Raw genomic sequence first — 11692 nt, 5'->3', positions numbered from 1 at the left:
TCTAGGAATATTTCTTTTATCATCTTTTGTGCATGTAATTGATAAGGTTTTAATTTTATTGTTGTGTCCAATTTTAGTCTTTATTTTGGCATAAGATCTGTAAGCAAGCAATGTTATTATAATTAGATATCTTTATAAAAATTTATAATCCACTCTATTTGAGTAAATTACTATTTAACTTTTAATAATAAAGTTATATATAAATATCTATATAAGCTTTCGCAATAGACAAAATCGTCTAATTTTAAATAATCAAAGGTTATACGTGCGAGACATGTGCGGTTAAACTAATATATATATATTATGTCGGTTTGGTTCGGGTTCGGTTTGACTTTTTTATATTAACACCAAACCAAACCAAGAATGGTCGGGTTTTTTATTCTAACGCCAAACCAATCAAACCAAACCATAAGTCGGGTTTTTTTCGCGGTTTGGTTTGGTTATTCGGTTCAGTTTGACTTGACGGTTTGGTCTGTACACCCCTAGTCAAAAGTACTATGTACTTAATTATTTTTATTTTTTGGGGGAAAAATTACTAAGTAAAAAAAACGATAAGATAAATAAAAGTGAGTAAAATATTTTTTGGGAGGGACAAAATTATGTGTCTACAAATTATGTGTCTACAAAGCGTACTCTTTTTGGAAAGCTTACTAAATTCTCCCACATTGGTGGGAAAAGAAGCTTTAAGGTGTTTATATTGTGGAACACTTACTCCACATGGTAAGTGAGGCAAGAAACAAGAGGTGCCTCACGCCATCGTCTTCGTCGCTCGCTCGGCTTCGAATTTGGATCGATGAGATCTATTTTTTAGACAAAATTTAGTTAAATCTTGAAGAACAAGTGATCTGTGACCCTTCGAGGTAAAAGGCACACACTGTTTCACGTTGTAGGGTGATCTGCACGCGCACTTGGACAACCTGCGGGCGCAGGTGCAGCACAAATAGTTACTGGAATTCGGACAGTGTCACCTGCGGCCGCAGTTCAGGTGTAAGTCCAGCACAAACTGGGTGCAGGTGACGTGACTGTACTGAATAGGTGCATTTTTGCTAAACCAATGCATCCTTTCTAAAATGACACTTAAAGGCTATTAAATACCTGACGTATTCCTTAGGTATTAACAAGATTTTTGACAGTAAAAACACTCTTTATATCTTCAAAAACTCGTTGTGATCATTACCTGTTGAGTGAGTTCGAAGAATCTAGAAATTTGAGGTTTCGCTATTGTTGGATTGAAGGTCATTTTATCCTGGGAGGACGATTCCATAACCTCAGGTACAGTGAGGAAAATTATTCCTTAAGAACACTCTGTGAAGTCGGGGGACTTGGCCTTAAAAATTTCGTTTCATCTTATTTCTGAAAATTAACATACTTCTTGAAAAGATTATCCTTAATCTTGTGTTGAAGGTGTTAAGCAACTTCATAGGTGTTCTTGTTTTTACACATGAACTTGAGTTGAAGTTATTGTGCCTAAATACAGATTCTTGTACCCAAAAACATTGAAAACAACACTTGTCCTTACATCGACAGACAATATACTTGGGTTAAAAATGGCCGAAATGATTTCAATTATCTCTACTGGCAATGGCAGCCTGATGAATGTGTCTTGCCAAGGTAATTTACCAAGGTATTTCATGTCAATTCTTAATATTTTTATTTCTATATAAAAATTTGTGGTGTGTCAATTGTCTCTCAATAATTTAGAAAAGAAATACTAATGAAATTATAGGCTCGATTACGGTTCTCTTACCTAATAGACTAATCTTTTGAATCGATGTTTCCGAAGCATATTGATCGAGGCTTGAGGCTATGACTTGAAGTGGTGGCTTGATAGATTGCTAGGAGTAATGGCCTAAAACCAAGAGGGGTGCTAGTAATGACCATTCAATGGGCCAAAAGGGGTGCCAAGAGTGATGGCATAGGTCAAAGAAGCGTCAATTGTGACCAATGAGGTCGTTGGTCCTCATTGGTTCACTATAATAACCTCTATTCTTTTCGTGAAATAATAGCTCTCACAGTTGGGGTACCCCTTTGGCTAGTTTGTTTGGATTGGTATCTCATTTTTTGAGCCGAGTTGGTCACAAATCATACTTCTCTGGGTATATATATATATATATATGGTCACAAATCATACTTCTCTGGGGCCAAGTCGCCATTTTTAGTCGTCCTACCAATTGATGACCTCAAATTTGATTAACCTTTCTCTGATAAAAGTCTGAAGTCAAATGACTAATTATTGGGTGAAAGAGCCCCGAGCTAATACACCAATCACCAATTATCGTAGCACTTAATCAATTAGAAATTATTAAGTCAAATCTCAATAATAAAATGGAAAAACTTTCTTGCTTTAACATTGAAATAACTAACGTTTAGTTTCTTCAATGACTACGTCCAGGTTTGATCCTAAAATTGCACTCAAAAAACTTCTAGGCAAGAGGCTAATGTTCATAGGAGATTCACTACAAAGAAATCAATGGCAATCTTTTGTGTGCTTGGTGGAATCTATAATCCCATAAGACCAAAAGTCCATGGAACGAGACCGTGTTCATTCTATCTTTAAAGCTAAGGTAATTGTATCATCTCACATCGTTTCATAATGTCACGGACCTTCAGTCCTAAGATTTTTTAATAATTCGTTTCAAAATTTGCAGCTTATGAATACGTCGATCAATTTGACAGGAATTTTATGCCACCATTGAGTTCTACTGGGCACCATTCCTGGTGGAGTCTAACACTGAACCAAAAAATAGTTAAAGTGGACTCAATCACCCAGCGTGCCCAAAACTGGTTAGGAGTAGATATCCTTGTTTTCAATACTTACATTTGGTGGATGAATGGCCTCAAGATACACATTATAAGTCACTCCTTTCGTTCACTTTTACTTGTAGCGCTAAATCCTGTGACCTACTACAGGAGCTGCGACAACCTCTTTATCAAGTTGGAACAACAATCGGCCACTAGATCCACTATTCAGAAATATTCACCCGGCCCACAAGCACAATCCTCAAACCTAAGAGGCATAGACTTTCACCAACATTTTAAGATATTTTTTCATCATACAAATGTGAAAACAAATTGCAACTTATAATACTTTCCGTACAGTTTTCAAACATCCAAATTTGAAATTTGAAATATTAAATTAACCCAATTTAATTTAGTTTTGAAGATTAGTAGAATTATTGACTCTCGTGAAGCGAAACTTGGCTAAGTAAAAGTGAATGGAGGCCGTATAGTTTCTCAACCAATAGTACATTAATTACTGAAAGAAGAAATTTTTTCTTATTATTCCAATTAAAGTTCTTGATGAATTGATGAAATTAACTATTGCAGATGGGGTGAATTTGAAAAGGGAGAAGAAGGCTACGAAGAATTAGATATACCAGTTTCTTATAGACTTGCTTTGAAGACATGGGCAAATTGGATCGATTCCACCCTTGATTCTACTAAAACCCGAATTTTCTTTTTCACTATGTCACCTACCCACCAATGGTAAGTATATGTATTTGATATGACAGAAGTCATTTTTCATGAAAAAGGTATTTTCTCCTGACAAAATTAGGTAATTTTATTGCTAAACAACAAAACCATTCGCTAATTCCATTTAACTAGGTATTATCAAAAGAAATCTTGTTTGCTACAGGTAATTTAACAAGAAATTAGAGACGAAAGTCAAAGCTATTATTGTTTTGATTAAAAAAAAGTGAGTCCAAAAAATTAGAGCAAGTAATATGAAGTTAAAAGTTAAGATAATAGTAAGAAAATGAGCTTCGCCCTCTATTTAATTTTGACCAAATTATACCCAAGAAAAATGACTTTAATATAAAAAAATTTCCCTTGACAATGATGTATGCTTATAACCTCTTTCAATTTGATGGAACATAAACTCACACAAGTTTAGAAAATGTATACAAAATATTAATTCAGGAATAAAGATTGGGGGAGCATAAATGGAATCAATTGGTTCAATAAGACAAGACCAGTAATGAAGAGAGGCCATTGGGGATTTGGTTCAAACAAAGAGATGATGAAGGTACTGTAACATACTTCACTTTGTTGTCTGATTAAAAATTATTTTGTTGACTTTCATGTGATGCTTGCTACTTGGATTTCAACAGGCTGTGACCAGTGTGATCAACAGGATGAAAGTTCATGTTACTGTACTTAACATCACACAATTATCTGAGTACAGAATTGATGCACATTCATCAATTTATGGTGAATTACATGGCAAATTGTTGACTGATGAGCAAAAAAATGATCCTTTGCATTTTGTGGATTGCATACATTGGTGCTTGCCTGGTGTTCCTGATATTTGGAATCAATTACTTCTCGCATATTTATAGGCCAAAAATTGGGAAAAAACAAAGATGATAAAATACCATATTATATGGTTGATTTTATTGTAAGAGGATTGAATTAAAAGTATAAAGCAATGCTACTATATTTGTAAATTGTAATTAGACTTTTGTATATATTTTATCTAATTACATTAGAGGAGGAGAGGAGAGAGGGAAAAGCGGATGTGACGCTACTTTGATGAGTTTGAACCCTCCACCTCAAATATGAAAGACGGATAACTCATCAAGTGAGTTAGTCCTCAATCCGATGATATCATGAACTTAAAATATGAATCAATCATTTTTAAATATAAAATTCAACAAGTTTCACTCAATTTTCTTTCTTGAGAGTGCACAAATGTAACTGTGTGATAAATTTTACTTGAAGTCCTGACCAAAAGACTAACATAAGTTTTACCAGTTAAATTAATGTAACTTGGTTCAAGGGAAAAACTCATTGTTTCCACTCTAAACTATACACAAAAACAAAAAGTCAAAGACACACTTAAACTATTGATGTGGTCTATTACACACCTATATTATAAAAGTGAATTTAATTACTCCCCACGACACTCATGCCCAAGTTTATTGAATGGAGTGGAGTACACTATAATACCCTGTACTTCTACCTAGCTTAAAATCATCCCAGAAATGTAAAAGACTTGTTTTAAAGATGAATCCACTTTTATCATGTGGTATTTTCAAGATTTTCACTTTTTATCATGTGGAAAATTGAATAAGCTTTCCATTGATACCAAATTCGCCCAAATCTGACACCCGGGCAAAGAGTTAGAGCCTTTTTAGTAAGACAGTGTATCACCTGAGCCATCAGCGCGTCGCGGAGCCAGCTTAAATGGCAATTGTCAATTTTCAGTGTTGCTCCACGATAGTGGCGCATCGCGCCAAACTTCCAGTTCGCAAACAGAGTGGCAACGCGATAGCTCCACGTTGCGCCACCATGCAATTTTCCATTTGTCACTTTACAGAGACACGGCGCGAAAGCGCCGCGTCGCGCCAAGGGTCCAGATCGGGAATATTTTCACAAAAATTAAAAAGACACGTTCGGGGTTAAAAGGGCCAATTTTCCACCCCTATATAAACCCAATAACACGTGATTCAGCCATATTTCACCCAATTATAATGTTTCTCTCAAGTTTCTCTCAAGAACAAGCTAGAGTTTTCAATTGAGAATTCAAATTCAAGAATCTCTCTGTCAATCTTCGTAGAATTAAGAACTAAGGTATGCACAGTATTCATTCATGGATTCTTTTCATCTATGAAGCCCACAAATCAAGTTTTAAATCTTATATTGTGAATATTTTGTTGTGGGTTGATTATGTTTATGTGTTTATGGTTGTATGATTTCTAAGTTGGAATCTTTATGTGTTGTTCATGAACCTATGCTAGTATGTGGTCTGAAAAATGTGAAATTGAGTTGAAATATGGAGTTTTGTTGTATTAATTTGATGGTCATGCCTATGTCCTAAGTCATGCATCCTAGGTGTATGATAAAATGCCTAAGAGAATAGAAATTATGCATTATAGCTTAATTGTGACCCAAGTGACAAATGTATGCTTTAACAAATGAAAGTATGACATGTTTATATGCAATTCCATTCATGTACAAGACTATGATAACCATGTGCTTCATGAAATCTTCAAATTAATGTATTATGGATTGTTGATATTGGTCATGTGTTCAAGAAGTGTCAAATCTCATCAGTTTCATGCTATCGAGTCCTGGGGGTACTTGTACCCAATAATTTAGCTGTGTGCCTAGAGCTAGTGTTATGTTTTCACGATACTCTTAGTCAAGCCATGATCAGTAGAATTCAATTAGTCAAGTAACTCAGGAAAACTCAATAAACTCAGTAGCAGTCCAGTCCCATTCAGTAATCTTAGTAATCTCAGAAATCTCAGTGATCTCAGTCAGTCATCATGTCTCAGTAGTATTTCGTCAGTCAACGAAAATCCAGTGAACTCAGTTTAATCTAGTTAATAAGTAAAAACAGTAACAAATCAGCCCAGCCTAGTATAAACTAGGAAATCGGTTTTGTGTCTATTCAGTTGGGAGTAGGATTCAGCACCGAGTGAACATAGAGATGAGGACACACGCTGTCAGCCAGTTGAGGGTGTGACCTTTAGTAGCAATCCCTGCGTTCCAAAACTACGTAGCCAGCATAGGTTGAGATGTACCCATACGAGTTAGGGACTATACATCTCATTTGAGTTTTCCTTATAGGAGGGTTTGACGGAAGAACTCCCTGTCAGAGAAGGTTTACTCACAGTTTGTCTTTACCTGTGGCACGGTACTGATACCCTTCCAGTTGGGGTTACAGGTTGGACCCCACCAGTTCAGTTTCGGGGCATGTCGATTAGATGATTACCTCCCACGGTCTCAGTTTCAGATCCAGTCTCAGTAATAGAACTCAGTTTAGTTCTATAGATTTCAAGACTATTAGATACAGTCGTTCAACTCATCAGAATCTAGACTGTCAGATACAGTCATTCAGTATCAGCTATATCAGTTATCAGTAACACATGTTATCAGTATTCAGTTTCAGGACTGTTAGATATAATCAATCAGACCAGTTCTTCATGATCATAACTGTCAGAAATAGTCATTATTTATTAGTAATATGACATCAGTTCCTCAGTACTCAATAGACTTAATCAAACAGTATCCCAATATTAGTACTCAGATATCAGTAAATCCACGTTATTAGAATTCATGAGTCTGTGTTATTACTATCTCAGTTACAGCTACGTATTCATGCATGTATTCTCACGTTCATGTTATTCAGTCAGTTAGTATTGCTCATGTATATGAACCATTGCATTCAACCTACCTCGCTTGCATACCAGTATATTCAAACGTACTGACATATTTGCGCTATGGTGTTTTATACCATAGGTTTAGAAGCACGAGCTCCCGAGCATCCTTAGTAGATCAGTCGTTCAGCAGCCAGACTATCGGTGAGTCCTCCTCATTCGAGGATAGCATGATTTTTTATAATTTTATTATTTTAGTAGTTCAGAATTAGTTGGGGACATGTCCCATTAACTCCACAGATTTCAGACAGTTTAGAGTCTTTCAGACTAAAGCATGTTTCAGACAGTTTATTTCAATTTTGGGTATTATTATACCCCATTACAGACATTATTTTATATTCAGTATTAGCTCAGTTTTGAACCTTACGGCCTTACAGCTTATATTCCGCATAATTACAGTATATTATTCAGTGCTCAGTTACAGATATCAGTCATGGGTTAGCTTATGGTCCTTCCGGGTCATGAGCACCGTGTGGCATTTCGGGTACCAGATTTGGGACGTTACATACACTCACCCTATGGTGATGTCACGTATTTAATTTGATATTTTCTATTAAATATCCAACCCAATATACTAGACCTAATTCGACCCAACCTAAAATATTAGACCTAAACAGACCCAATCCAAATTACTACACCCTAACCCGATCCAACCCAATTTATTACACCTTACCCGATCCATTCGAGTAGAATATGAATCAATAAAGAAAAAATTCATTTTGAAGCCCATCGAGGATCGACGAACAGGACTTCAAATCATTTCTCTCTTTTCTTTTCAAGTGGATTAGCAAATTTAAACCCGATAGAAGAGATGAAAAACTAATTTTATATCTTTTTTATTGTTCACTATCAAAAATTATTTGTCTCTTTTCGTTTCAAGTTGAGTTTAATTGTTACGAGTTGAGTTCGGTTGATTTTAAGGTAAGATAGAGGTTACACGCTAGAGGTTACAAGCTAGAGGTTACACGCTAGGATTACAATCCAGGGACTACTGATTTCAGTTAAAAGGTTAGCCCCATCTCTTTTTTCATTCCTAAATTCGATCCAGATTTTTTGAGTTAGGATTTTTTGTCGTTTTTAATTTATCTTCAAAATTAATGTGTTTTAGTTTATTTATATGCTTCAATATGTAATAAAATAACCTGTGACACTTATAATTATTACATATTATGAATTTTTTCTTGTGATTTGAACTAGGAGTTTTTCGTCGTCTTTATTTTATTTTCAAAATTAATGTGTTAAAGTTTGTGTATATGGTTCAATATGTAATAAAATGAGTTGTGAGACTTATAATTGTTGCATAAATTTTATATTTTTATTCGTGTACTATGCGATGTTGTTTGGGTCGATGTCAAGGATCTTACTTTATTATGTTTTCTTGGTCAATGATTTTAGGTTTTTAAAATGAGTTTTCAACTGATCACTTTGAGAATTTATCATGGTGGGATTCTTAGTAAGGATAAAGTGAAGGGGGGAAGAAAAAAGCTATGTTGGTGGATGAATTACTGAATTTTTAGATGTTGATGTAGATAGGCTATCTTATTTTCAATTTAGTTATTATGTGAAGTATTTAAGATATGGTCTTGGACAATGCTTACTATATGTAAGACTACTAAATGTTCTTGTTTAATAGAAATTAGGTCAGACCAGGACACAATTGAGATTTCACAAAAATTGTATAAGGAAATTATTTTGAAAGATGTTATGTATCACATGATTGCTAACACTCTATTGGCCCCACCTTTATTGAAATATGTAAGTAATGGGGAAGGACATGTGGAGGATAAAAGTGGTTTGTCTTTTAATAAAGACATGAAAAATAACATTGGGAGTGTCGACAGGCCATCTAAAAATAATGAAAATGCCCCTCCTATTGTTCATTCTTCTGCAGATCCAACTACCCCTCCTTTTGTCGAACCTACTGCTCATAGTTCTCCTCCTCCTCCTCTTAATGCTTATGTCTCTCCTCTTACTACCCATGTCTCTTCTCCTGCTGTTGCTGCCGCTAGTCCTCATGTTGCCCATGTCTTTTCTCCTGCTATTCATCATACTACTGCTACTGCACTTTCTACTGCTGCTTTTACTAGTTCCTACTGCTCTGTCCCTCAATTACTGATGAATTTTCACAAGTTAGGAAAGAGATTAATAAAGTTGAATCTACTGTAGATTTAGATGTAGAATCAATTTATGGAGGTATAGAAATTGAGAGTGGTGTGGATAAATATGTGGATGAAGAGCTAAGAGGTCTTAGAGAAGAAAAGAGCAACAGAAAAAAAAAACAGTAATTTCTAAACATGTTAAGTTAGGAATTGGAAGAAAGGGATCGGGTGATGGCTATGATGAATCTGTATATTGTGATAGAAATAGTTTGAAAGGTAAATTAGTTGGTGATGAACTTTTTTACCCATCAGATGAAGCTGCCAACTTTGAAACTGATTCAGAAGATGTAACTAATAAAGAAGATGAAGTTGAACAAGTTGAACAAAGAGATAAGGTTAGAAGAAGAAAAAAAATAATAAAATTATATATAATTCAGACTGTTAGAAAGTTGTGTGGAAATTAGGACTTATTTTTTAAAGTGATAATAAATTTAGAGCTGATGTTACTAAATATGTTGTTGTTGAACATGTTATAATTGAAAAATATGTTAATAAACCTACAAAGGTAAGGGTTAGGTATACAATTTGGTTGTCCATGACTTCTTTATGCTAGCATTGATTCTAGATCCATGAGCTTTGTTGTGAAGACTTATAATTCAGTTTATGAGTGTGATCCTACCAATAGGAACAAACTTTGTAATACTAAGTTCTTAACCAACCACTTTAATTAGAGAATAAACGAACAATTAGACATTAGAATTTTTGAGTTTCAGCTGCTTATAGGAATTAGATTTCAGCTGCTTATAGGAATTAGATTTACATGTTGGTAAAACAGTATGTAGGAGAGCTAGAAATAAAGTGATTGCAGAATTAATGAGAGATTATAATCTGAAATTTGAGAGAATTTTAAATTATAGAGATGAATTATTAAGATCAAATTTAGGTAGTAAACGTGTAGTGAAGCTTCATGATGAAATATTTGAATATAGTAGAAAAATATTTCTAAACTTCTACATATGTTTTAATGCAATGAAAAAGTCCTTCCTAGCTGGTTATAGAAAGTGCATTAGTTTGGATGATTATTTTTCAAAAAGTGTCAAAAAGACAGTTACTAGTTATTGTGTTTAAAGATGAAAACATTCAAATGTTGTCACCGACATGGGCAGTTATTGAGATTGCAAATAAGTCCATTTGAAATTGGTTTATCAGAATTGTAAAAAAAGATCTTCAACTGAAAGATGGAACATATTTGACAGTGATTACAAACATGCAAAGGGTAAGAATTTATTTAATTTTGGTGCACTTTATACAACTATAATTTTTTTGCAAAATTATATGTTATGTTCGATAACTGTTTCTGTGTTTCTTTTAGGAATTTAAAATTATTTTAATTGGATGTTTATCAAATGTTGAACATCGAATGTGTGCAAGGCATGTCCATGCAAACTGATCAAAAAATTCTATATGTAGAGGTATTGAGAAGAAAAATATTTTTGGAGATGTGCAAAATCTACTTTTAAGGATGAGCTTTGGAACAACATTAGCTATACGAAGATGTTGGGTGGAAAATAAATACTAAATAAGTTGATGTATTTCAATCCAGAAAGATGAAGCAAGATTTACTTTAGCTTTTGCACAAAGTGTGATATTATTGACAATAACATGACAGAATATTTTAATGTCTGAATTTTAAGAGCAAGAGACAAGACAATAATTACAATGTTAAAAGAGCTAAGGGTTAAAATGATGAAAAAAGTGCGGCAGGTGAAATTTTTTTGTGAAATTTGAATTAGTGACATTTTTTCAATGGCTATGAAAGTACTAAATGAAAATACAATAAGATCTATAAAGTACAGCATAGAATGAAATTCTGATATAGGATATGAGGTGTTTGATAGAGGATATAGGTATACTGCGGATCTTCCTAGATAATATTATAGCTGTAAAGTATAGATGTTGAAGGGTATACCATGTCCTCATGCAGTGGCTTCTCTTCACCACAAGAAATTAAAATCAGTTAACTACATCTATCACTGGTATAATACAGAAACTTAAATAAACACATACAGTTATTTCATTCAATCAGTTTTGAAAATGAAGATGTGGCCAGACTTACAGAACATCTCTGTTATGCCATCTCCTGTTAGAAAGATACCATGTAGGCTTGAAAAGAATAGAAATAAAGAAGAAAGTGGAATAAAAAAGTAAACTGAAAAATTATCCAAGAAGGGAACTGAGATGTCATGCATCACTTTCCATAACAAGGGTCACAATAAAATAAAATGTCTAAGAGGTGCACTTGCTGCTGACACTAATATAAATACTGGCCCAATTTTATCAATTGATGCAGTCTCAAGTGTAGGTCCAAGTTCATCATATGATACAATATCTACTATTGAAAAAGAAATAGGTGCAGCGGAAAGAGGA

General features: G+C 34.2%; 1 pseudogene; it reads left to right on the top strand.

Moving 5' to 3' along the window:
• The first annotated feature begins 614 nt into the window (after positions 1-614).
• On the top strand, positions 615-4340 carry LOC124895097 (annotated as a pseudogene).
• Positions 4341-11692: the final 7352 nt, after the last annotated feature.

The sequence above is a fragment of the Capsicum annuum genome, unplaced genomic scaffold (genome assembly GCF_002878395.1).
Source record: "Capsicum annuum cultivar UCD-10X-F1 unplaced genomic scaffold, UCD10Xv1.1 ctg79892, whole genome shotgun sequence".
NCBI lineage: Eukaryota > Viridiplantae > Streptophyta > Magnoliopsida > Solanales > Solanaceae > Capsicum > Capsicum annuum.
Note: the sequence above shows the minus strand (reverse complement) of the source record. Positions and strands in the feature narration are given on the sequence as shown.